The sequence below is a fragment of the Anas platyrhynchos genome, chromosome 29 (genome assembly GCF_047663525.1).
Source record: "Anas platyrhynchos isolate ZD024472 breed Pekin duck chromosome 29, IASCAAS_PekinDuck_T2T, whole genome shotgun sequence".
NCBI classification, from domain to species: Eukaryota; Metazoa; Chordata; class Aves; order Anseriformes; family Anatidae; genus Anas; species Anas platyrhynchos.
Window position 1 is genome coordinate 5,250,667 of NC_092615.1, and position 25,618 is coordinate 5,276,284.

The 25,618-nt window shown below is 48.1% G+C and overlaps 1 long non-coding RNA gene across 1 annotated transcript in view; it reads right to left on the reverse strand.

Annotated features, from left to right (window-relative positions):
• Positions 1–6,424: 6,424 nt before the first annotated feature.
• Positions 6,425–25,618, reverse strand: part of LOC139999758 (uncharacterized) — an 80,777-nt gene continuing 61,583 nt past the window's right edge. Inside the window, exons 2-3 of the long non-coding RNA XR_011805268.1 lie at positions 7,447–7,560; positions 6,425–6,782 (exon numbers count right to left, since the gene is read on the reverse strand). This is a non-coding gene — a long non-coding RNA (uncharacterized lncRNA). The remainder of the gene's footprint in view (positions 6,783–7,446; positions 7,561–25,618) is intronic.

Below are 25,618 nucleotides of genomic sequence, written 5' to 3' on the forward strand. Positions count from 1 at the left end.
CCATACGTATGACATGTTCAAGGCAAGCCTTAGAATGGCATAAGACAGATGTGAGGCAAAAGTACAAATCTGACAGAGATTTGGGAATCTGATAAAGGTAAAAATAAATGGGTCTGCAGGATGATCGACACTACCAGGTTTTGCAACTTTTATTATCCAAGATATTTCATGTAAATCACCCATATCCCTATATGACATTGCTCTCTGTGGTGTACACACACTCTGCCAGTCTTCGCTGTAGATCAACAACACTTTTACCAATCGAGGGCAGCTCTGATACTCCAGCCTGCCCCTCACTCCATTGCAACACCTTTGTCAAATCTACTCAGAGCTGAACCAGACCTTGATACTGTCACATATGTGCTGAAGGAGTTCTAGTTTTAGCCCACTGAGAGTTAAAAATAGGCTGAGAAACTAGGAGGGGATGCAGAACTGAAGCCAAACCACAACATGAAATTTCTGTGCATATGTCCCATCCGCTGAGGCGGAGAGCTCTGCATGGTATGGGGTGTGAGTGTAGACCCCAGCATGGCCAGCAGCAGGTTGGCTCCTCGACCTACATTTTCTCCTAGTAGATGGGAGAAGATGCACAGGAAGCTCAGGGCAGGGTAGAAGAGTTCAAGCCATTTGCATTTGGAGACCAATGGCATTTGACTTAAACAATCTCACCTCTTTCCCCCCCCCCCCCCCAGATGAGAGATAATGAAAGAGCTTGAAGCCAAAAATAATAGATCATGTTCACAACCAGTCTTAGTAAAGAATATCTGTTAACTAAAATAATGACAATTTAAAGTTTCTTAAATAAATTGTATTATTTGGATTTACAAATGGGTTGAAGATGTAAAATAGAACAACACCAAGACAGCAGGGAATCGGGACAGAAAAAATATGTGCATATCTCAGTAAATGCTATCAGTTAAGAACTCAGCTAAGGAACATCACCAGATATTCAGGGATGAGGGGTAATGCATCCACATACTGAAAGGTGCATGGATATGAAATAAAGGAAGCACAAGGCAGGGAGACTCTCATTCAGTAGTGAGACAGCTCCCTCTGCAATTAAACTCTCAGAACTGAAGCAACAATCTGTTGGTTAACTACCACAATGGAGAGTGGAGGCTTTCTCTATGGACACAGCCTTTGCAGAGCTGAACACACTTGTGATGCCTACACCCCAAGCAGACAACCTTTGCCATCAGTGCAAGACAACTAGTTGGTGCTGAGTGTTCCCACTGCTGTTGGAGAAAGAACCTAGCTCTGCAGGGGCAATGCCTCTGGAAACAACTCAGCTATTATTTGCTACCCAGTAAAAAGTAGACTTTCCTGGGAGGAGGCAAAAACAAATAGATGTTGCAATAAATCATCCATACAAGCTGGACAGGTGTCCTGAAAAAGGTGTTTATTAATTCGATTATGCTAAGTACCAACACGGAATGAAGTCAAGGCAGGTAACTCTTGCCACAGCAGCCATAAAGCAGTCCTTTTACAAGGGTATTATTCCTTATGCATTATTTACCTGTGCTGTTAACTTTTAGGTCTAATTTCCATCAATTCCTTTGTAAAAGCTGTAAAAAAAAAATCAAGTATATAGAAATCAACGTTTTATCCTAAGCATATGCATACAGGAAATTACATAAGAACTCCCCTCCAGAAACTCCCTAATAAACTCAGAGGAGACTGGGCTGTGTTTGGATCTAATGACAGCACTACTGCAGGTAGCAAACAGCTCTGATTCCCCTATCAATGTGGAGTAACCCAGCCTTCTTTGAAATTGTACTGCAGAACAGAACAGAATTTTCTATTGTGTCCCTGTCAGGTATAGACTAATCCTGGAACTGGTATTGCATCAGCTCTTACAACCTAGTATTTTATATTTCATTGCCACAGAATGGAAGGATCCAGTTTGCTAATACATACGATGATGCCACAAATGACAGCCTGCATTTTGAACTGTGCTGTTATAACTAATTAGACAAAGTGTTCTTACATTAATTATTCCAGATGATGGAAAAAAAAAAAGTAATTTAATATTCTATACAAAAGATGTCAAGGTTAATGATTCAATCAGAAGAACTGCTAGCAGAAAAGAACTCCACATGACAGAAATTATGATATTAAATGAATAAAAAGAATTAAAGACTTAAGAATTAAAGGTGGCACCTACAAAAATCCAACATCCCCCTCTTGTACAATTATAAGGTTATATACATATATATATATATATATTTTTTTTTTTCAGATAAGCAAACCTTTGCTCTTTCACATTATATTTTCTCCAAACAAATTCACCAAGACCTACATTTGTAGCACAAAATGCTTCAAAAATCCTTCAAACATGAAGATTATTGCAGGGGGTGGTGTGAAAATCGGCCTGTTCAACTGCAGCATGAGTGTCACCAGTCTGTACCTTGGCACTCTGCCTTTAGGCACTGCGTGCAAGAGCCAGACACGGGTTCATATTTAAAGCTATAATTCGTCCCACTGCCACTGTACTATAGGGTTTATATCTTCAGTATAATGAAGATTATTTTTTTCCTATCAGATCCGTTTTGCCTCAAGCTAAGGAATCACATCACATTAAATACACTTAGGGGACCCCCCACCCTAAAAATCATCTCTTCTTTGTAAGTCTGTTTCTCACTTTTACTTGTTAATTATAAAACCACCTGTAAGATCTTAATTTAAAATGGATGCCTTTAGCTGAGTGCTCCAAAGATGTTGAGAAGTTTAATTAGGCAGCTATGGAAGCCTTGTGGAAGTAAAATACCAGTGTGTTCAGCACTGGGCTTTGGCACAGGGACAGACACAGTCCCCAGCGCTGTGCTCTGCCTTGTCCCTGCCTGCCTGTGTCTGCCAGTACACCAGCTGTGCATGAAGGAAAATGAGAACCAGGCTCTGCTCCTGCAAAGGGAAATGCGGGGGTTGCAAAGTCCCTTGTAATTTTAGTTAAGCCTGTAAAGGCAGGATGTAAAATGCTACCAGACAACCTCATTATGAAGTCCAACTTGGTAGACTGAGCTCAGGTTCCTTGTTGCTTTTTCCTTACAGTAAATGTTTGCCCCCTTTCATTCTGCATTGCTCCAACAAAGCCCAAATACCTTGTGTTTTATTGCTGCATGGTGACAAGGGCTGACCTTTCCCTCCACTCCCTCTACAAAAGCTTTTGTGTTTTATGTGTTGCTAGGAGGGAAGACATGGAAGGACGACTGTACCGCGTTAGCTTTGCCTTTGCCTTCTTCCCACCCCAAGGTGCGCTGCACGAGCTCAGTCTTTACCCATTGGCAGCTGCCACAGGAAGGAACAGATTCAATACAGAATTTAATCTGTAGTTAAACAGAAAGACAAAATGGCTTGGTCAGACAACAAGGGTTTTAAATGCCCTGCCATGAAACAGCACGAATACCAGGTGTACCTAAAAGACCACTGAACTGATACTGCTAATGAGACCATGACCTTGAGCAAAAAGCACAGCACCCTTGTGCCAGCACTAGCAGATGCTTCAGAAGAAGTGTACCAACCTCACAGGGTACGAGCAAAAAACAACTACTTCAAAAACAAACTACTTAGTTGCTTTAAAATATCTAGCTTTCAATTAGCCTTTTATGATTCCTTACTGTTGTCTTTTATTCACATCTGCAATGCTACTTCGTGAGGTATAGGATGGCCTCTAGTGGCCCACACAACGCACAAAGAGACCCTGTCTTATTTCTCTTAGCAAGGTATACACACAACAAGGGCAAAGAGGCAAACACAAGCCATGCACCAAAAACAGTCAGGACCGATAGCAGAAAACGTCCACACAACATCCCCACCCCCATACAAATAAAAAATAAAATAAAATAAAATAAAATAAAATAAAATAAAATAAAATAAAATAAAATAAAATAAAATAAAATAAAATAGTAACTTATGAGATCCACTTTTCATTTCTAGAAACATGGATAAAACCAATCTCACATCTTTGTTTAAGAAATCTGCCTTTGCAGAACCTCTGCCTTATTAGGACAACAAGGACACGGTCAGGGTCAGGGTGGTATCACTTTGGTATGAAATGAGCTCAGTGATCTCATTCCAGTCCCAAAAGGATGTTTTTGAACATTTCCAGTCCACTACTAGGATTGGCACCTGATGATTATTCAGCTCTCTGGGTATCTGAACCCACATGCAATGGCAGAGGGAGAGTTACCCTCCATTACATTCACTGCAGCAGCAGCACTAGGAATCAGGAGACAATGTAGTTTGCTTTTGGGAACACTAATCTCAATTCATCCCTCTAGTGCCAGTATAGGAGCAGCAACAGAAGGGCTGTGTGCCTTGTCTCTTGTCAATCGTAGGGTTTGCGCATTTCTGGACGAAATGAGAGAGCTGGGGTGCAAGAGATCCCTTGCATGCCTGCATGCCTCTGTCCTAGCCTACTTCTGTTTCTAAAGTCTATGCAGTTACATGTCCACATATTCTTATTCAGTCACGGTAATATTTGCATTTGGAGATCTCCCCTCTTCCCAGCTTGATAACTACAGCTGAAGAAACCCTTTCTTTCCTTCCTTCTTTCCTTTTTTTTTACTTCTTTCTTTCTTTCCTTCCTTCTTTCCTTCTCTCTCTCTCTCTCTCTCTCTCTCTCTCTCTCTGTTTCTTTCTTTTTCTCCAACATCAGACCCTCTTGCCACAAATCTATTTTTACATACAAAGACTTAGCTGGTGATACAGGTCCTGATGAAAGTTTTAAATGGATGCACAAACATAACCGCATTTTTGTAAGCATAAATCAACAGATCGGGTCCACAGCCTCCTTGCCCAGATAACAACAGGCTTCTTAAATGAAGCAGGACTTTAAGGTGTGTCAGCTGCTCAGCTAACAGAGCAACACTACCTGAGTTACTTCCATAACATTTGGAATTTGCTTGCAGAGGTAGCAGAGTTTCGAGGAGCCTGAAGCAATCTCATTTGGACAAGTAGTCGCAAGGCAACAAAATGAAATGGAAACATCGCTCAATGCAATACCTTGTAAAAACTACATTCATAGTCTTGGCATTTTATTTCAACATATGCACAGCAGGTAGGATGCATCTTGTGTTATTTCATACAATGCTCCAGGGGAATTTTAAGCTTTATAATGAAAGGGGAAGATTTTAAAAAGAAAACTGTGTATGTGTATCTATATGTCAAATCTGTACATCTGTGCTTAACTGTATGAAAGCTAGGACCAATAGCAGCAGATTGTATGGAAAATTTTCCTGCAGAATATTTGTCCAAACATATATGTACATTGCTGAGGTGTAAAATTAAGGCAGAACATAACTGAGATAATTTGTAGTAACAATATATTATTCTGGGAATGGCAAGGAGAGAAAAAGTCCAAAACAGTTAAAATTTGAGCAGCCTGTGCCTTGTGATGAGAGGTAAGGTTTCTGCAAGTAGTTGATCAGCCATAAGGTAGGTGACAATAACTGCAAAGGAGTTTGAGCAAATGGATCAAAGCTGCAACTTCAGCAGTTTGAAGTTGTTCTTGCTATTTTTCTCTCTCTCAATATTAAAGGAAATAAGCATAAGTATCTTGGTTCAGGTAGCAATAAGGTCCATGTTCTGGTAAAATAAAAAAAATCTCTCACCAAATTATTATTATTTTTTTAAACAATTGATGGGATTGTGCCAACTTCCATTATTTGGGTAAACAGAAAAAAGTTATTTCCACCACATTCTGTGATTTACCCCCAGACTGCAAGTATCCTCTACCCAAGAGTTCAGCACACCAAAAAGAAAATGTCCTTGCAATTTCTGCACACATAGCCTGTCCCAGTCCAGTTCAGCTCAGTACAAACACCAGAAGGTAAAATTCCAATCAGGTATAAGAACATAAATCTAATTTGTGGCATAAGAAGAGATATCTAGAAAGAAGGTTTCAATATTCATCATACAGGGCTCCCGTCTGTGCCTGTAAAACTGCTACAGGCACCCAGAGGGTCCCTTATTAAAACTGGTACACATCCATTGATCTCTAAAGGAAAATTTAAAACAAAAACAACCACAAAAAAGTCATTGTATACCATCTGCTTACACTTTAGAGTTTTTCTTTATGCCACTGCAGACCAGTGATTCTCTCCATGCAGCACAGAGAAGCACAACCCAGCCACCTGGGACTTCTGGGCCCTTTTGAGCCATGTTCTCTTGCTGCTTTGAGGAAGTACCTGTGTTGGAGATGTTCTTCAGGTGTGGCACAACCTTAGCAAAGGAGCTGTTGAGAGATCTGCTCAGACAGCAGTAGTGAAACAGTTTAATGACAAGAAGTAAATGAAAATAAAATAGAATGAAACTAGAGGAAACCGCTTCCTTTCACAGCCCTTACCTGCTCTGTGTTTAAAGTGCAGTTCTTCATTAATACCAGCAGAAGGAAGTATTTGGTTACAAACAAAATGCTGAAACCTGATAAATCAATCATAGTGTACTTTATTGAGTGTTCATTAACACAGGACAGTCAAAGAATGACATTTATTATGATTTTTTTCCCAACCGATTTATAAAAGTACTCATGTTTTCCAACTAAGGTTTTCTTTGTCACATCAGCAGAAGTGCAGGAATTATTTCTGTTTGAGAACACAAGTTCTCTCAAGGAAGTTCACTCCTGGTCAAACCAGCAGGCTTAAAAACCAGATCATCATCAGCCTTTCTGAAGGTGCTTCATGCTTTCCAGACTAGTCAGACCTTCCCTTCTCTTTCATTTACATTTCCAAAAAAAAATGAGTGTACACAGGTAGGTGTTCCAGGCAGGTACAAACAACTGGGTGCTGCAGTGGGAAAAAAAAAAATTAAAAAAAAATAAAAAAATGCTGCCTTGTATGAATGTTACCAGAGAAATCTCATGATTTTTTTTTTTTATTATTATTATTATTTATTTTTTTTTTATGGGAACTCAGATCATCCCGTGTAGCAAGCTTTGCCTTTAAATCACAAAGATGTTTACGACAGGATTAATTTCCATGAGTGGATTTTGCCTGCAAAGTCTTTTTATTTTGTAGTAGTAGTAAGGCCTGCCTCTAGGCATATATCTCTGTCCCTTCTCCCTTGTAGGATTTTGATGCTTGGTAGACTGAAATAATAATCAGACACCTCTGGATATTTGTACTTAAAGCAAAAGCAGGATTAAAATACATTTTTCCATACACCTTTAGAATTTTCAGAATTAGTCCCAAAGCTGATTTGCTTTGATTTTATTTTTCACCATACTTTTCATTACTATCTCTCTCTTTCTCTCTAAATGACTCTAGAATGCTGGAAACATTTCCTCCATTTAAAACAAACAAACAAACAAAAAACATTTGATACATACAGATAAAGCAAAAGAAAAATCACATTAAAGACAGCTAACTGAGCAGAAGTGAATTGTGAATCACAAATCGTTTCTCCCTTACTACCACTTGAAGAAAGGTCAAGGACAGTTGTTCAACTTACCTAACTGCTTGCACAACCAGGCAAGAACTCACACACGTCAGTCCTTCAGACCATGACATACGTGGTTGCCATAATTTCAGAAACTTCGGGAGGAACTTCTAATCGTTATCCAACCTGTGCAAAACAACCAATTAAGAATGTCTTTGTATCACATAAACACATGGAAATTGCATTTTATAGTGAAATAGCATTTATGTGAACAAGTCCAAGCTTCCAAGAACTATTTGAAGTAGAACAACTGAATTTATATTAGTTTTGTCGTGAATGTATTAGCCAGTTTACTACGTTACCTGTGAAAATGGCATTTAAACATAAATTATCTCAAGCATTTACAAAAAAAAACTTGGATATTCAAAGCAGAACTGTACCCAGCAAGTTCTACAACACAGAAAATATGACAATTTTTCAATCAAACAAAATGTTTCACTATTGCTTATAAACCAGCTGATTAAATTATAAGTGTATGCCAGAGACTTTTCAGACCATACAAACATCTATTGGCCTACAGGCACTGCTATTTGAAAATTGTGCCCCAGCCTGCATTGTTGTTTGAAGATTGACCCTCCTACACTAAGAACTGAGTTGATACTGAAGCCTCTCCAGCAGGGAACAGGCATGAAAAGATTGTTGGCATTTTCCGTAACCAGAACATATAGTTTAGTGGGAAATGTTAACTGGAATCTAATGGAAAGTACAGATTATTACTTTTTTTTCCTATGTCCATCTTGGACAACAAATTTCAACTTTGGAAGAAGTGAGAGACATTCATTCTGGGAAACAAAGAAAGAGAATGAGGATGGGAATTGAGGGATGAGGGAATCCAAAGCCATATAGAGTCTATGGTGTAATTTACACCTGTAATTCATGCCCTTTGTAGATTACTCATGATAAATAATTAAATAGACACAAAGCTTTGTGCTAAACTCATTCACTGTTGTCAGTGGTCCAAAATAGCTGAAAAGCTTTAATTATCTTCTCAGTTCATGGCTAAAGTCATGGCTATAGTAGTCTGTCTTCCTAAAACTAAACTGTCTGGTCATCTAGCAATAACAGCACATACATTCACTGAATTCTGCCACTATCTACTTTCATGCATCAAAGGTGTTCTCCTGAACTGATTTTTTCTATTCTCTCATTCAGATGCAATGAGAGATATTCTAGGGGATCAATGAGACTGAATAGAGTTGTTTTCTTGCAGTTAAAGCAGTGAGAACTAATCTTGGCCCCCCAAAATTTGTAGGATTCAGCTAGGAAAGGAATGATGAGGCCAACAGTTTTTCTTAGCAAACAAACTAGTCAGTATACAGAAATTCACAAAACACTAACGGGAAATATTTTCTCATCCTTAAAAAAGCTGTGCAACTGAAATGCAAAACTCATAAAAATTACTGATCGAAAGTAACTTCCTTTCTGTTGCATATCCACCCTGAACTTAAATATCTAAGAGATGAATGTGTGATATGGGATTGTGACCTTACTAAGGGTGTAAACTAGTCCTCATCCCTGATAATTTCATGCTCAGATTAATGCACACTGACCTTTTCAAACAGCAACTTTCTTATTTACTTTACGTAGAGGGAAAGTACCATATTCTAATTTTTAAATCCTTGGGCTGTAAGGTACAAGCAGGTGTGTCACTCACCAAACCCTCAAAGTATTGGCATTATGCAAGGTGCTTTAGTTTAAGAACATTGCACCTTGATCATCAGACTCATCTTCTTCCCTTCACTGTGAGAGTTATTTCCACAATACCAAGAGCCCAGTGTATACTGGAGAGAATTTTGGACTCATTTGGAAATCTATAGTCTTTTAAGAAAAAAGATGGATTGGACAACAAATTTATCTTGGTATAAGTTTATATATATTATCCTACCATTATGCTGCTTTTCAGGTAAGTTTAATTTATTTGCTACTTTGAGAGAAAAACATTCTCAATTAGTATTGTAAAGGTTTACATACCATTAAAGTGAAATGACTACCACTAAAAACTATAAGCAAAGATAACATTGTACTTATGCCTACATAGATACGTAAACAATACCGTTGATTTAATTTATTCAGAAATATATTGTACTGCAAGTGAAAAAAACTTTGCAGTACAATTTTGGGAGCGGCATGATTATTGTGGTCATTGATTTGTCATTTTTTTTTAGCACTCACATTTAATCAATTTTTTATCAGTTAGGAGAAAATGATGGATAGGAAAACATGGTTTTCCACGTAGTGAAGAATAAAAACAGGGAGGTACTGACAAAAGATGAACTGAACTGACTTCGTTTATCAAAATTCAGAACAAATTGTTACGCTTAGTTCTAGGAATCAAAGTTAATTTCATTTTCTGTTTTATTAAAGAATTAGTGAAATGTTAATGTTTACTAGACAATCTGCTTATGTACAAACTTCATTTAATTAAATTTATTTTTATTATTATTATTATTATTTTTTACCTGTGTAAAAGCACTATATGAAGAATGAAATTTTCAATGGCAACAAAATGACACAGGTCTCAGACTAGAGAATTCCCAAATCACTAAAACAATAATTCCTATAAAATAGGAATTAGCCATGTCAATAGCTCAGAATTTAAAAATTAGAAGGCATTAAACAAAAACAACAAAAAATAAACCAAGATATTTGTTTGATTTCAAGTTTGATTTCTTTCTACATGGAAAGCAGTTTTATAGTAGTTACTATTCAAAAGTAAAAATTTCAATTTCTGAAATGCATTCTGAAACATTTACAGTTAAAAGCCCAAATGACGTACAGAGTAATATTAACAAAAACACTCAAGACAAGTGAATACATGTTAAAGAAGAATAAAAACCAAGAAATGTCTTAGAAATATATATAAATACCATTGCACTCAGAAGTGGCTTAATTAATATCAGCTTACATAAAAGGAATTAACACTTTTAATAATGAATTACAAAAGAAACAAAAAATAAACATTCCTTTAAATAATACAGGCCTCCCTATGCTGGCAAATACCTCCAATATGGCTACTACTATGGAAAGGTCACTTCCTTTACACACCTAAGCTGTGACTGTGACACCTTCTCCCACTTCTCCCACAGGAGCTGCTGTCTCCACCACAGCTGTGGAAACATCTAGCAGTGAGAGCCAGGCCACATCTGTTCCTACCACGACAGCTTCTCCCACTTCCACTCCGCCACAACCTTCAGCTACTCAGGCAAAAAGTACAGGCCTCTCTACCAAGTCGGAAAACTCCAGCCCAGCTCTGGGAACAACCACAGAAGTCACTTGGAGCACAGCTGGCACATCCTCTACTGCTCTGCTAAGTAGCACTCCGCCAGAGACCTTAACCACTCCAACCACCATCCTCAGGGAAACGTCCACCTCTGCTACTGGGGCAACGTCTCTTCCTGCAGCCACCTCAGCTGTGACTCTCAGCACTACTCTGGAGACGGCTTCTTCCTCACCTGGGACAACAGCTGCACCAACCACCGCTCTATCAACTGCCTCCACAGCTACAATCTCAAGCACCTCACCCACCGAGACAGGAGCTGCTGTCTCCACCACAGCTGTGGAAACATCTAGCAGTGAGAGCCAGGCCACATCTGTTCCTACCACGACAGCTTCTCCCACTTCCACTCCACCACAACCTTCAGCTACTCAGGCAAAAAGTACAGGCCTCTCTACCAAGTCGGAAAACTCCAGCCCAGCTCTGGGAACAACCACAGAAGTCACTTGGAGCACAGCTGGCACATCCTCTACTGCTCTGCTACCTAGCACTCCGCCAGAGACCTTAACCACTCCAACCACCATCCTCAGGGAAACGTCCACCTCTGCTACTGGGGCAACGTCTCTTCCTGCAGCCACCTCAGCTGTGACTCTCAGCACTACTCTGGAGACGGCTTCTTCCTCACCTGGGACAACAGCTGCACCAACCACCGCTCTATCAACTGCCTCCACAGCTACAATCTCAAGCACCTCACCCACCGAGACAGGAGCTGCTGTCTCCACCACAGCTGTGGAAACATCTAGCAGTGAGAGCCAGGCCACATCTGTTCCTACCACGACAGCTTCTCCCACTTCCACTCCACCACAACCTTCAGCTACTCAGGCAAAAAGTACAGGCCTCTCTACCAAGTCGGAAAACTCCAGCCCAGCTCTGGGAACAACCACAGAAGTCACTTGGAGCACAGCTGGCACATCCTCTACTGCTCTGCTAAGTAGCACTCCGCCAGAGACCTTAACCACTCCAACCACCATCCTCAGGGAAACGTCCACCTCTGCTACTGGGGCAACGTCTCTTCCTGCAGCCACCTCAGCTGTGACTCTCAGCACTACTCTGGAGACGGCTTCTTCCTCACCTGGGACAACAGCTGCACCAACCACCGCTCTATCAACTGCCTCCACAGCTACAATCTCAAGCACCTCACCCACCGAGACAGGAGCTGCTGTCTCCACCACAGCTGTGGAAACATCTAGCAGTGAGAGCCAGGCCACATCTGTTCCTACCACGACAGCTTCTCCCACTTCCACTCCACCACAACCTTCAGCTACTCAGGCAAAAAGTACAGGCCTCTCTACCAAGTCGGAAAACTCCAGCCCAGCTCTGGGAACAACCACAGAAGTCACTTGGAGCACAGCTGGCACATCCTCTACTGCTCTGCTAAGTAGCACTCCGCCAGAGACCTTAACCACTCCAACCACCATCCTCAGGGAAACGTCCACCTCTGCTACTGGGGCAACGTCTCTTCCTGCAGCCACCTCAGCTGTGACTCTCAGCACTACTCTGGAGACGGCTTCTTCCTCACCTGGGACAACAGCTGCACCAACCACCGCTCTATCAACTGCCTCCACAGCTACAATCTCAAGCACCTCACCCACCGAGACAGGAGCTGCTGTCTCCACCACAGCTGTGGAAACATCTAGCAGTGAGAGCCAGGCCACATCTGTTCCTACCACGACAGCTTCTCCCACTTCCACTCCACCACAACCTTCAGCTACTCAGGCGAAAAGTACAGGTCTCTCTACCAAGTCGGAAAACTCCAGCCCAGCTCTGGGAACAACCACAGAAGTCACTTGGAGCACAGCTGGCACATCCTCTACTGCTCTGCTAAGTAGCACTCCGCCAGAGACCTTAACCACTCCAACCACCATCCTCAGGGAAACGTCCACCTCTGCTACTGGGGCAACGTCTCTTCCTGCAGCCACCTCAGCTGTGACTCTCAGCACTACTCTGGAGACGGCTTCTTCCTCACCTGGGACAACAGCTGCACCAACCACCGCTCTATCAACTGCCTCCACAGCTACAATCTCAAGCACCTCACCCACCGAGACAGGAGCTGCTGTCTCCACCACAGCTGTGGAAACATCTAGCAGTGAGAGCCAGGCCACATCTGTTCCTACCACGACAGCTTCTCCCACTTCCACTCCACCACAACCTTCAGCTACTCAGGCAAAAAGTACAGGCCTCTCTACCAAGTCCGAAAACTCCAGCCCAGCTCTGGGAACAACCACAGAAGTCACTTGGAGCACAGCTGGCACATCCTCTACTGCTCTGCTAAGTAGCACTCCGCCAGAGACCTTAACCACTCCAACCACCATCCTCAGGGAAACGTCCACCTCTGCTACTGGGGCAACGTCTCTTCCTGCAGCCACCTCAGCTGTGACTCTCAGCACTACTCTGGAGACGGCTTCTTCCTCACCTGGGACAACAGCTGCACCAACCACCGCTCTATCAACTGCCTCCACAGCTACAATCTCAAGCACCTCACCCACCGAGACAGGAGCTGCTGTCTCCACCACAGCTGTGGAAACATCTAGCAGTGAGAGCCAGGCCACATCTGTTCCTACCATGACAGCTTCTCCCACTTCCACTCCACCACAACCTTCAGCTACTCAGGCAAAAAGTACAGGCCTCTCTACCAAGTCGGAAAACTCCAGCCCAGCTCTGGGAACAACCACAGAAGTCACTTGGAGCACAGCTGGCACATCCTCTACTGCTCTGCTAAGTAGCACTCCGCCAGAGACCTTAACCACTCCAACCACCATCCTCAGGGAAACGTCCACCTCTGCTACTGGGGCAACGTCTCTTCCTGCAGCCACCTCAGCTGTGACTCTCAGCACTACTCTGGAGACGGCTTCTTCCTCACCTGGGACAACAGCTGCACCAACCACCGCTCTATCAACTGCCTCCACAGCTACAATCTCAAGCACCTCACCCACCGAGACAGGAGCTGCTGTCTCCACCACAGCTGTGGAAACATCTAGCAGTGAGAGCCAGGCCACATCTGTTCCTACCACGACAGCTTCTCCCACTTCCACTCCACCACAACCTTCAGCTACTCAGGCGAAAAGTACAGGTCTCTCTACCAAGTCGGAAAACTCCAGCCCAGCTCTGGGAACAACCACAGAAGTCACTTGGAGCACAGCTGGCACATCCTCTACTGCTCTGCTAAGTAGCACTCCGCCAGAGACCTTAACCACTCCAACCACCATCCTCAGGGAAACGTCCACCTCTGCTACTGGGGCAACGTCTCTTCCTGCAGCCACCTCAGCTGTGACTCTCAGCACTACTCTGGAGACGGCTTCTTCCTCACCTGGGACAACAGCTGCACCAACCACCGCTCTATCAACTGCCTCCACAGCTACAATCTCAAGCACCTCACCCACCGAGACAGGAGCTGCTGTCTCCACCACAGCTGTGGAAACATCTAGCAGTGAGAGCCAGGCCACATCTGTTCCTACCACGACAGCTTCTCCCACTTCCACTCCACCACAACCTTCAGCTACTCAGGCAAAAAGTACAGGCCTCTCTACCAAGTCGGAAAACTCCAGCCCAGCTCTGGGAACAACCACAGAAGTCACTTGGAGCACAGCTGGCACATCCTCTACTGCTCTGCTAAGTAGCACTCCGCCAGAGACCTTAACCACTCCAACCACCATCCTCAGGGAAACGTCCACCTCTGCTACTGGGGCAACGTCTCTTCCTGCAGCCACCTCAGCTGTGACTCTCAGCACTACTCTGGAGACGGCTTCTTCCTCACCTGGGACAACAGCTGCACCAACCACCGCTCTATCAACTGCCTCCACAGCTACAATCTCAAGCACCTCACCCACCGAGACAGGAGCTGCTGTCTCCACCACAGCTGTGGAAACATCTAGCAGTGAGAGCCAGGCCACATCTGTTCCTACCACGACAGCTTCTCCCACTTCCACTCCACCACAACCTTCAGCTACTCAGGCAAAAAGTACAGGCCTCTCTACCAAGTCGGAAAACTCCAGCCCAGCTCTGGGAACAACCACAGAAGTCACTTGGAGCACAGCTGGCACATCCTCTACTGCTCTGCTAAGTAGCACTCCGCCAGAGACCTTAACCACTCCAACCACCATCCTCAGGGAAACGTCCACCTCTGCTACTGGGGCAACGTCTCTTCCTGCAGCCACCTCAGCTGTGACTCTCAGCACTACTCTGGAGACGGCTTCTTCCTCACCTGGGACAACAGCTGCACCAACCACCGCTCTATCAACTGCCTCCACAGCTACAATCTCAAGCACCTCACCCACCAAGACAGGAGCTGCTGTCTCCACCACAGCTGTGGAAACATCTAGCAGTGAGAGCCAGGCCACATCTGTTCCTACCACGACAGCTTCTCCCATTTCCACTCCACCACAACCTTCAGCTACTCAGGCAAAAAGTACAGGCCTCTCTACCAAGTCGGAAAACTCCAGCCCAGCTCTGGGAACAACCACAGAAGTCACTTGGAGCACAGCTGGCACATCCTCTACTGCTCTGCTAAGTAGCACTCCGCCAGAGACCTTAACCACTCCAACCACCATCCTCAGGGAAACGTCCACCTCTGCTACTGGGGCAACGTCTCTTCCTGCAGCCACCTCAGCTGTGACTCTCAGCACTACTCTGGAGACGGCTTCTTCCTCACCTGGGACAACAGCTGCACCAACCACCGCTCTATCAACTGCCTCCACAGCTACAATCTCAAGCACCTCACCCACCGAGACAGGAGCTGCTGTCTCTACCACAGCTGTGGAAACATCTAGCAGTGAGAGCCAGGCCACATCTGTTCCTACCACGACAGCTTCTCCCACTTCCACTCCACCACAACCTTCAGCTACTCAGGCAAAAAGTACAGGTCTCTCTACAAAGTCGGAAAACTCCAGCCCAGCTCTGGGAACAACCACAGAAGTCACTTGGAGCACAGCTGGCACATCCTCTACTGCTCTGCTAAGTAGCACTCCGCCAGAGACCTTAACCACTCCAACCACCATCCTCAGGGAAACGTCCACCTCTGCTACTGGGGCAACGTCTCTTCCTGCAGCCACCTCAGCTGTGACTCTCAGCACTACTCTGGAGACGGCTTCTTCCTCACCTGGGACAACAGCTGCACCAACCACCGCTCTATCAACTGCCTCCACAGCTACAATCTCAAGCACCTCACCCACCGAGACAGGAGCTGCTGTCTCCACCACAGCTGTGGAAACATCTAGCAGTGAGAGCCAGGCCACATCTGTTCCTACCACGACAGCTTCTCCCACTTCCACTCCACCACAACCTTCAGCTACTCAGGCAAAAAGTACAGGTCTCTCTACCAAGTCGGAAAACTCCAGCCCAGCTCTGGGAACAACCACAGAAGTCACTTGGAGCACAGCTGGCACATCCTCTACTGCTCTGCTAAGTAGCACTCCGCCAGAGACCTTAACCACTCCAACCACCATCCTCAGGGAAACGTCCACCTCTGCTACTGGGGCAACGTCTCTTCCTGCAGCCACCTCAGCTGTGACTCTCAGCACTACTCTGGAGACGGCTTCTTCCTCACCTGGGACAACAGCTGCACCAACCACCGCTCTATCAACTGCCTCCACAGCTACAATCTCAAGCACCTCACCCACCGAGACAGGAGCTGCTGTCTCTACCACAGCTGTGGAACCATCTAGCAGTGAGAGCCAGGCCACATCTGTTCCTACCACGACAGCTTCTCCCACTTCCACTCCACCACAACCTTCAGCTACTCAGGCAAAAAGTACAGGTCTCTCTACCAAGTCGGAAAACTCCAGCCCAGCTCTGGGAACAACCACAGAAGTCACTTGGAGCACAGCTGGCACATCCTCTACTGCTCTGCTAAGTAGCACTCCGCCAGAGACCTTAACCACTCCAACCACCATCCTCAGGGAAACGTCCACCTCTGCTACTGGGGCAACGTCTCTTCCTGCAGCCACCTCAGCTGTGACTCTCAGCACTACTCTGGAGACGGCTTCTTCCTCACCTGGGACAACAGCTGCACCAACCACCGCTCTATCAACTGCCTCCACAGCTACAATCTCAAGCACCTCACCCACCGAGACAGGAGCTGCTGTCTCCACCACAGCTGTGGAAACATCTAGCAGTGAGAGCCAGGCCACATCTGTTCCTACCACGACAGCTTCTCCCACTTCCACTCCACCACAACCTTCAGCTACTCAGGCAAAAAGTACAGGTCTCTCTACCAAGTCGGAAAACTCCAGCCCAGCTCTGGGAACAACCACAGAAGTCACTTGGAGCACAGCTGGCACATCCTCTACTGCTCTGCTAAGTAGCACTCCGCCAGAGACCTTAACCACTCCAACCACCATCCTCAGGGAAACGTCCACCTCTGCTACTGGGGCAACGTCTCTTCCTGCAGCCACCTCAGCTGTGACTCTCAGCACTACTCTGGAGCCGGCTTCTTCCTCACCTGGGACAACAGCTGCACCAACCACCGCTCTATCAACTGCCTCCACAGCTACAATCTCAAGCACCTCACCCACCGAGACAGGAGCTGCTGTCTCCACCACAGCTGTGGAAACATCTAGCAGTGAGAGCCAGGCCACATCTGTTCCTACCACGACAGCTTCTCCCACTTCCACTCCACCACAACCTTCAGCTACTCAGGCAAAAAGTACAGGCCTCTCTACCAAGTCGGAAAACTCCAGCCCAGCTCTGGGAACAACCACAGAAGTCACTTGGAGCACAGCTGGCACATCCTCTACTGCTCTGCTAAGTAGCACTCCGCCAGAGACCTTAACCACTCCAACCACCATCCTCAGGGAAACGTCCACCTCTGCTACTGGGGCAACGTCTCTTCCTGCAGCCACCTCAGCTGTGACTCTCAGCACTACTCTGGAGACGGCTTCTTCCTCACCTGGGACAACAGCTGCACCAACCACCGCTCTATCAACTGCCTCCACAGCTACAATCTCAAGCACCTCACCCACCGAGACAGGAGCTGCTGTCTCCACCACAGCTGTGGAAACATCTAGCAGTGAGAGCCAGGCCACATCTGTTCCTACCACGACAGCTTCTCCCACTTCCACTCCACCACAAACTTCAGCTACTCAGGCAAAAAGTACAGGTCTCTCTACCAAGTCGGAAAACTCCAGCCCAGCTCTGGGAACAACCACAGAAGTCACTTGGAGCACAGCTGGCACATCCTCTACTGCTCTGCTAAGTAGCACTCCGCCAGAGACCTTAACCACTCCAACCACCATCCTCAGGGAAACGTCCACCTCTGCTACTGGGGCAACGTCTCTTCCTGCAGCCACCTCAGCTGTGACTCTCAGCACTACTCTGGAGACGGCTTCTTCCTCACCTGGGACAACAGCTGCACCAACCACCGCTCTATCAACTGCCTCCACAGCTACAATCTCAAGCACCTCACCCACCGAGACAGGAGCTGCTGTCTCCACCACAGCTGTGGAAACATCTAGCAGTGAGAGCCAGGCCACATCTGTTCCTACCACGACAGCTTCTCCCACTTCCACTCCACCACAACCTTCAGCTACTCAGGCAAAAAGTACAGGCCTCTCTACCAAGTCGGAAAACTCCAGCCCAGCTCTGGGAACAACCACAGAAGTCACTTGGAGCACAGCTGGCACATCCTCTACTGCTCTGCTAAGTAGCACTCCGCCAGAGACCTTAACCACTCCAACCACCATCCTCAGGGAAACGTCCACCTCTGCTACTGGGGCAACGTCTCTTCCTGCAGCCACCTCAGCTGTGACTCTCAGCACTACTCTGGAGACGGCTTCTTCCTCACCTGGGACAACAGCTGCACCAACCACCGCTCTATCAACTGCCTCCACAGCTACAATCTCAAGCACCTCACCCACCGAGACAGGAGCTGCTGTCTCCACCACAGCTGTGGAAACATCTAGCAGTGAGAGCCAGGCCACATCTGTTCCTACTACGACAGCTTCTCCCACTTCCACTCCACCACAACCTTCAGCTACTCAGGCAAAAAGTACAGGTCTCTCTACCAAGTCGGAAAACTCCAGCCCAGCTCTGGGAACAACCACAGAAGTCACTTGGAGCACAGCTGGCACATCCTCTACTGCTCTGCTAAGTAGCACTCCGCCAGAGACCTTAACCACTCCAACCACCATCCTCAGGGAAACGTCCACCTCTGCTACTGGGGCAACGTCTCTTCCTGCAGCCACCTCAGCTGTGACTCTCAGCACTACTCTGGAGACGGCTTCTTCCTCACCTGGGACAACAGCTGCACCAACCACCGCTCTATCAACTGCCTCCACAGCTACAATCTCAAGCACCTCACCCACCGAGACAGGAGCTGCTGTCTCCACCACAGCTGTGGAAACATCTAGCAGTGAGAGCCAGGCCACATCTGTTCCTACCACGACAGCTTCTCCCACTTCCACTCCACCACAACCTTCAGCTACTCAGGCAAAAAGTACAGGCCTCTCTACCAAGTCGGAAAACTCCAGCCCAGCTCTGGGAACAACCACAGAAGTCACTTGGAGCACAGCTGGCACATCCTCTACTGCTCTGCTAAGTAGCACTCCGCCAGAGACCTTAACCACTCCAACCACCATCCTCAGGGAAACGTCCACCTCTGCTACTGGGGCAACGTCTCTTCCTGCAGCCACCTCAGCTGTGACTCTCAGCACTACTCTGGAGACGGCTTCTTCCTCACCTGGGACAACAGCTGCACCAACCACCGCTCTATCAACTGCCTCCACAGCTACAATCTCAAGCACCTCACCCACCGAGACAGGAGCTGCTGTCTCCACCACAGCTGTGGAAACATCTAGCAGTGAGAGCCAGGCCACATCTGTTCCTACCACGACAGCTTCTCCCACTTCCACTCCACCACAACCTTCAGCTACTCAGGCAAAAAGTACAGGCCTCTCTACCAAGTCGGAAAACTCCAGCCCAGCTCTGGGAACAACCACAGAAGTCACTTGGAGCACAGCTGGCACATCCTCTACTGCTCTGCTAAGTAGCACTCCGCCAGAGACCTTAACCACTCCAACCACCATCCTCAGGGAAACGTCCACCTCTGCTACTGGGGCAACGTCCCTTCCTGCAGCCACCTCAGCTGTGACTCTCAGCACTACTCTGGAGACGGCTTCTTCCTCACCTGGGACAACAGCTGCACCAACCACCGCTCTATCAACTGCCTCCACAGCTACAATCTCAAGCACCTCACCCACCGAGACAGGAGCTGCTGTCTCCACCACAGCTGTGGAAACATCTAGCAGTGAGAGCCAGGCCACATCTGTTCCTACCACGACAGCTTCTCCCATTTCCACTCCACCACAACCTTCAGCTACTCAGGCAAAAAGTACAGGCCTCTCTACCATGTCGGAAAACTCCAGCCCAGCTCTGGGAACAACCACAGAAGTCACTTGGAGCACAGCTGGCACATCCTCTACTGCTCTGCTAAGTAGCACTCCGCCAGAGACCTTAACCACTCCAACCACCATCCTCAGGGAAACGTCCACCTCTGCTACTGGGGCAACGTCTCTTCCTGCAGCCACCTCAGCTGTGACTCTCAGCACTACTCTGGAGACGGCTTCTTCCTCACCTGGGACAACAGCTGCACCAACCACCGCTCTATCAACTGCCTCCACAGCTACAATCTCAAGCACCTCACCCACCGAGACAGGAGCTGCTGTCTCTACCACAGCTGTGGAAACATCTAGCAGTGAGAGCCAGGCCACATCTGTTCCTACCACGACAGCTTCTCCCACTTCCACTCCACCACAACCTTCAGCTACTCAGGCAAAAAGTACAGGTCTCTCTACCAAGTCGGAAAACTCCAGCCCAGCTCTGGGAACAACCACAGAAGTCACTTGGAGCACAGCTGGCACATCCTCTACTGCTCTGCTAAGTAGCACTCCGCCAGAGACCTTAACCACTCCAACCACCATCCTCAGGGAAACGTCCACCTCTGCTACTGGGGCAACGTCTCTTCCTGCAGCCACCTCAGCTGTGACTCTCAGCACTACTCTGGAGACGGCTTCTTCCTCACCTGGGACAACAGCTGCACCAACCACCACTCTATCAACTGCCTCCACAGCTACAATCTCAAGCACCTCACCCACCGAGACAGGAGCTGCTGTCTCCACCACAGCTGTGGAAACATCTAGCAGTGAGAGCCAGGCCACATCTGTTCCTACCACGACAGCTTCTCCCACTTCCACTCCACCACAACCTTCAGCTACTCAGGCAAAAAGTACAGGCCTCTCTACCAAGTCGGAAAACTCCAGCCCAGCTCTGGGAACAACCACAGAAGTCACTTGGAGCACAGCTGGCACATCCTCTACTGCTCCACTAACTAGCACTCCACCAGAGACCTTAACCACTCCAACCACCATCCTCAGGGAAACGTCCACCTCTGCTACTGGGGCAACGTCCCTTCCTGCAGCCACCTCAGCTGTGACTCTCAGCACTACTCTGGAGACGGCTTCTTCCTCACCTGGGACAACAGCTGCACCAACCACCGCTCTATCAACTGCCTCCACAGCTACAATCTCAAGCACCTCACCCACCGAGACAGGAGCTGCTGTCTCCACCACAGCTGTGGAAACATCTAGCAGTGAGAGCCAGGCCACATCTGTTCCTACCACGACAGCTTCTCCCACTTCCACTCCACCACAACCTTCAGCTACTCAGGCAAAAAGTACAGGCCTCTCTACCAAGTCCGAAAACTCCAGCCCAGCTCTGGGAACAACCACAGAAGTCACTTGGAGCACAGCTGGCACATCCTCTACTGCTCTGCTACCTAGCACTCCGCCAGAGACCTTAACCACTCCAACCACCATCCTCAGGGAAACGTCCACCTCTGCTACTGGGGCAACGTCTCTTCCTGCAGCCACCTCAGCTGTGACTCTCAGCACTACTCTGGAGACGGCTTCTTCCTCACCTGGGACAACAGCTGCACCAACCACCGCTCTATCAACTGCCTCCACAGCTACAATCTCAAGCACCTCACCCACCGAGACAGGAGCTGCTGTCTCCACCACAGCTGTGGAAACATCTAGCAGTGAGAGCCAGGCCACATCTGTTCCTACCACGACAGCTTCTCCCACTTCCACTCCACCACAACCTTCAGCTACTCAGGCAAAAAGTACAGGCCTCTCTACCAAGTCGGAAAACTCCAGCCCAGCTCTGGGAACAACCACAGAAGTCACTTGGAGCACAGCTGGCACATCCTCTACTGCTCTGCTAAGTAGCACTCCGCCAGAGACCTTAACCACTCCAACCACCATCCTCAGGGAAACTTCCACCTCTGCTATTGAGGCACGGTCCCTTCCTGCAGCCACCTCAGCTGTGACTCTCAGCACTACTCTGGAGACGGCTTCTTCCTCACCTGGGACAACAGCTGCACCAACCACCGCTCTATCAACTGCCTCCACAGCTACAATCTCAAGCACCTCACCCACCGAGACAGGAGCTGCTGTCTCCACCACAGCTGTGGAAACATCTAGCAGTGAGAGCCAGGCCACATCTGTTCCTACCACGACAGCTTCTCCCACTTCCACTCCACCACAACCTTCAGCTACTCAGGCAAAAAGTACAGGCCTCTCTACCAAGTCGGAAAACTCCAGCCCAGCTCTGGGAACAACCACAGAAGTCACTTGGAGCACAGCTGGCACATCCTCTACTGCTCTGCTAAGTAGCACTCCGCCAGAGACCTTAACCACTCCAACCACCATCCTCAGGGAAACGTCCACCTCTGCTACTGGGGCAACGTCTCTTCCTGCAGCCACCTCAGCTGTGACTCTCAGCACTACTCTGGAGACGGCTTCTTCCTCACCTGGGACAACAGCTGCACCAACCACCGCTCTATCAACTGCCTCCACAGCTACAATCTCAAGCACCTCACCCACCGAGACAGGAGCTGCTGTCTCCACCACAGCTGTGGAAACATCTAGCAGTGAGAGCCAGGCCACATCTGTTCCTACCACGACAGCTTCTCCCACTTCCACTCCACCACAACCTTCAGCTACTCAGGCAAAAAGTACAGGCCTCTCTACCAAGTCGGAAAACTCCAGCCCAGCTCTGGGAACAACCACAGAAGTCACTTGGAGCACAGCTGGCACATCCTCTACTGCTCTGCTAAGTAGCACTCCGCCAGAGACCTTAACCACTCCAACCACCATCCTCAGGGAAACGTCCACCTCTGCTACTGGGGCAACGTCCCTTCCTGCAGCCACCTCAGCTGTGACTCTCAGCACTACTCTGGAGACGGCTTCTTCCTCACCTGGGACAACAGCTGCACCAACCACCGCTCTATCAACTGTCTCCACAGCTACAATCGCAAGCACCTCACCCACCGAGACAGGAGCTGCTGTCTCCACCACAGCTGTGGAAACATCTAGCAGTGAGAACCAGGCCACATCTGTTCCTACCACGACAGCTTCTCCCACTTCCACTCCACCACAACCTTCAGCTACTCAGGCAAAAAGTACAGGCCTCTCTACCAAGTCGGAAAACTCCAGCCCAGCTCTGGGAACAACCACAGAAGTCACTTGGAGCACAGCTGGCACATCCTCTACTGCTCTGCTACCTAGCACTCCGCCAGAGACCTTAACCACTCCAACCACCATCCTCAGGGAAACGTCCACCTCTGCTACTGGGGCAACGTCTCTTCCTGCAGCCACCTCAGCTGTGACTCTCAGCACTACTCTGGAGACGGCTTCTTCCTCACCTGGGACAACAGCTGCACCAACCACCGCTCTATCAACTGCCTCCACAGCTACAATCTCAAGCACCTCACCCACCGAGACAGGAGCTGCTGTCTCCACCACAGCTGTGGAAACATCTAGCAGTGAGAGCCAGGCCACATCTGTTCCTACCACGACAGCTTCTCCCACTTCCACTCCACCACAACCTTCAGCTACTCAGGCAAAAAGTACAGGCCTCTCTACCAAGTCGGAAAACTCCAGCCCAGCTCTGGGAACAACCACAGAAGTCACTTGGAGCACAGCTGGCACATCCTCTACTGCTCTGCTAAGTAGCACTCCGCCAGAGACCTTAACCACTCCAACCACCATCCTCAGGGAAACTTCCACCTCTGCTATTGAGGCACGGTCCCTTCCTGCAGCCACCTCAGCTGTGACTCTCAGCACTACTCTGGAGACGGCTTCTTCCTCACCTGGGACAACAGCTGCACCAACCACCGCTCTATCAACTGCCTCCACAGCTACAATCTCAAGCACCTCACCCACCGAGACAGGAGCTGCTGTCTCCACCACAGCTGTGGAAACATCTAGCAGTGAGAGCCAGGCCACATCTGTTCCTACCACGACAGCTTCTCCCACTTCCACTCCACCACAACCTTCAGCTACTCAGGCAAAAAGTACAGGCCTCTCTACCAAGTCGGAAAACTCCAGCCCAGCTCTGGGAACAACCACAGAAGTCACTTGGAGCACAGCTGGCACATCCTCTACTGCTCCACTAACTAGCACTCCACCAGAGACCTTAACCACTCCAACCACCATCCTCAGGGAAACGTCCACCTCTGCTACTGGGGCAACGTCTCTTCCTGCAGCCACCTCAGCTGTGACTCTCAGCACTACTCTGGAGACGGCTTCTTCCTCACCTGGGACAACAGCTGCACCAACCACCGCTCTATCAACTGCCTCCACAGCTACAATCTCAAGCACCTCACCCACCGAGACAGGAGCTGCTGTCTCCACCACAGCTGTGGAAACATCTAGCAGTGAGAGCCAGGCCACATCTGTTCCTACCACGACAGCTTCTCCCACTTCCACTCCACCACAACCTTCAGCTACTCAGGCAAAAAGTACAGGCCTCTCTACCAAGTCGGAAAACTCCAGCCCAGCTCTGGGAACAACCACAGAAGTCACTTGGAGCACAGCTGGCACATCCTCTACTGCTCTGCTAAGTAGCACTCCGCCAGAGACCTTAACCACTCCAACCACCATCCTCAGGGAAACGTCCACCTCTGCTACTGGGGCAACGTCTCTTCCTGCAGCCACCTCAGCTGTGACTCTCAGCACTACTCTGGAGACGGCTTCTTCCTCACCTGGGACAACAGCTGCACCAACCACCGCTCTATCAACTGCCTCCACAGCTACAATCTCAAGCACCTCACCCACCGAGACAGGAGCTGCTGTCTCCACCACAGCTGTGGAAACATCTAGCAGTGAGAGCCAGGCCACATCTGTTCCTACCACGACAGCTTCTCCCACTTCCACTCCACCACAACCTTCAGCTACTCAGGCAAAAAGTACAGGCCTCTCTACCAAGTCGGAAAACTCCAGCCCAGCTCTGGGAACAACCACAGAAGTCACTTGGAGCACAGCTGGCACATCCTCTACTGCTCTGCTAAGTAGCACTCCGCCAGAGACCTTAACCACTCCAACCACCATCCTCAGGGAAACGTCCACCTCTGCTACTGAGGCAACGTCTCTTCCTGCAGCCACCTCAGCTGTGACTCTCAGCACTACTCTGGAGACGGCTTCTTCCTCACCTGGGACAACAGCTGCACCAACCACCGCTCTATCAACTGCCTCCACAGCTACAATCTCAAGCACCTCACCCACTGAGACAGGAGCTGCTGTCTCCACCACAGCTGTGGAAACATCTAGCAGTGAGAGCCAGGCCACATCTGTTCCTACCACGACAGCTTCTCCCACTTCCACTCCACCACAACCTTCAGCTACTCAGGCAAAAAGTACAGGCCTCTCTACCAAGTCGGAAAACTCCAGCCCAGCTCTGGGAACAACCACAGAAGTCACTTGGAGCACAGCTGGCACATCCTCTACTGCTCTGCTAAGTAGCACTCCGCCAGAGACCTTAACCACTCCAACCACCATCCTCAGGGAAACGTCCACCTCTGCTACTGGGGCAACGTCTCTTCCTGCAGCCACCTCAGCTGTGACTCTCAGCACTACTCTG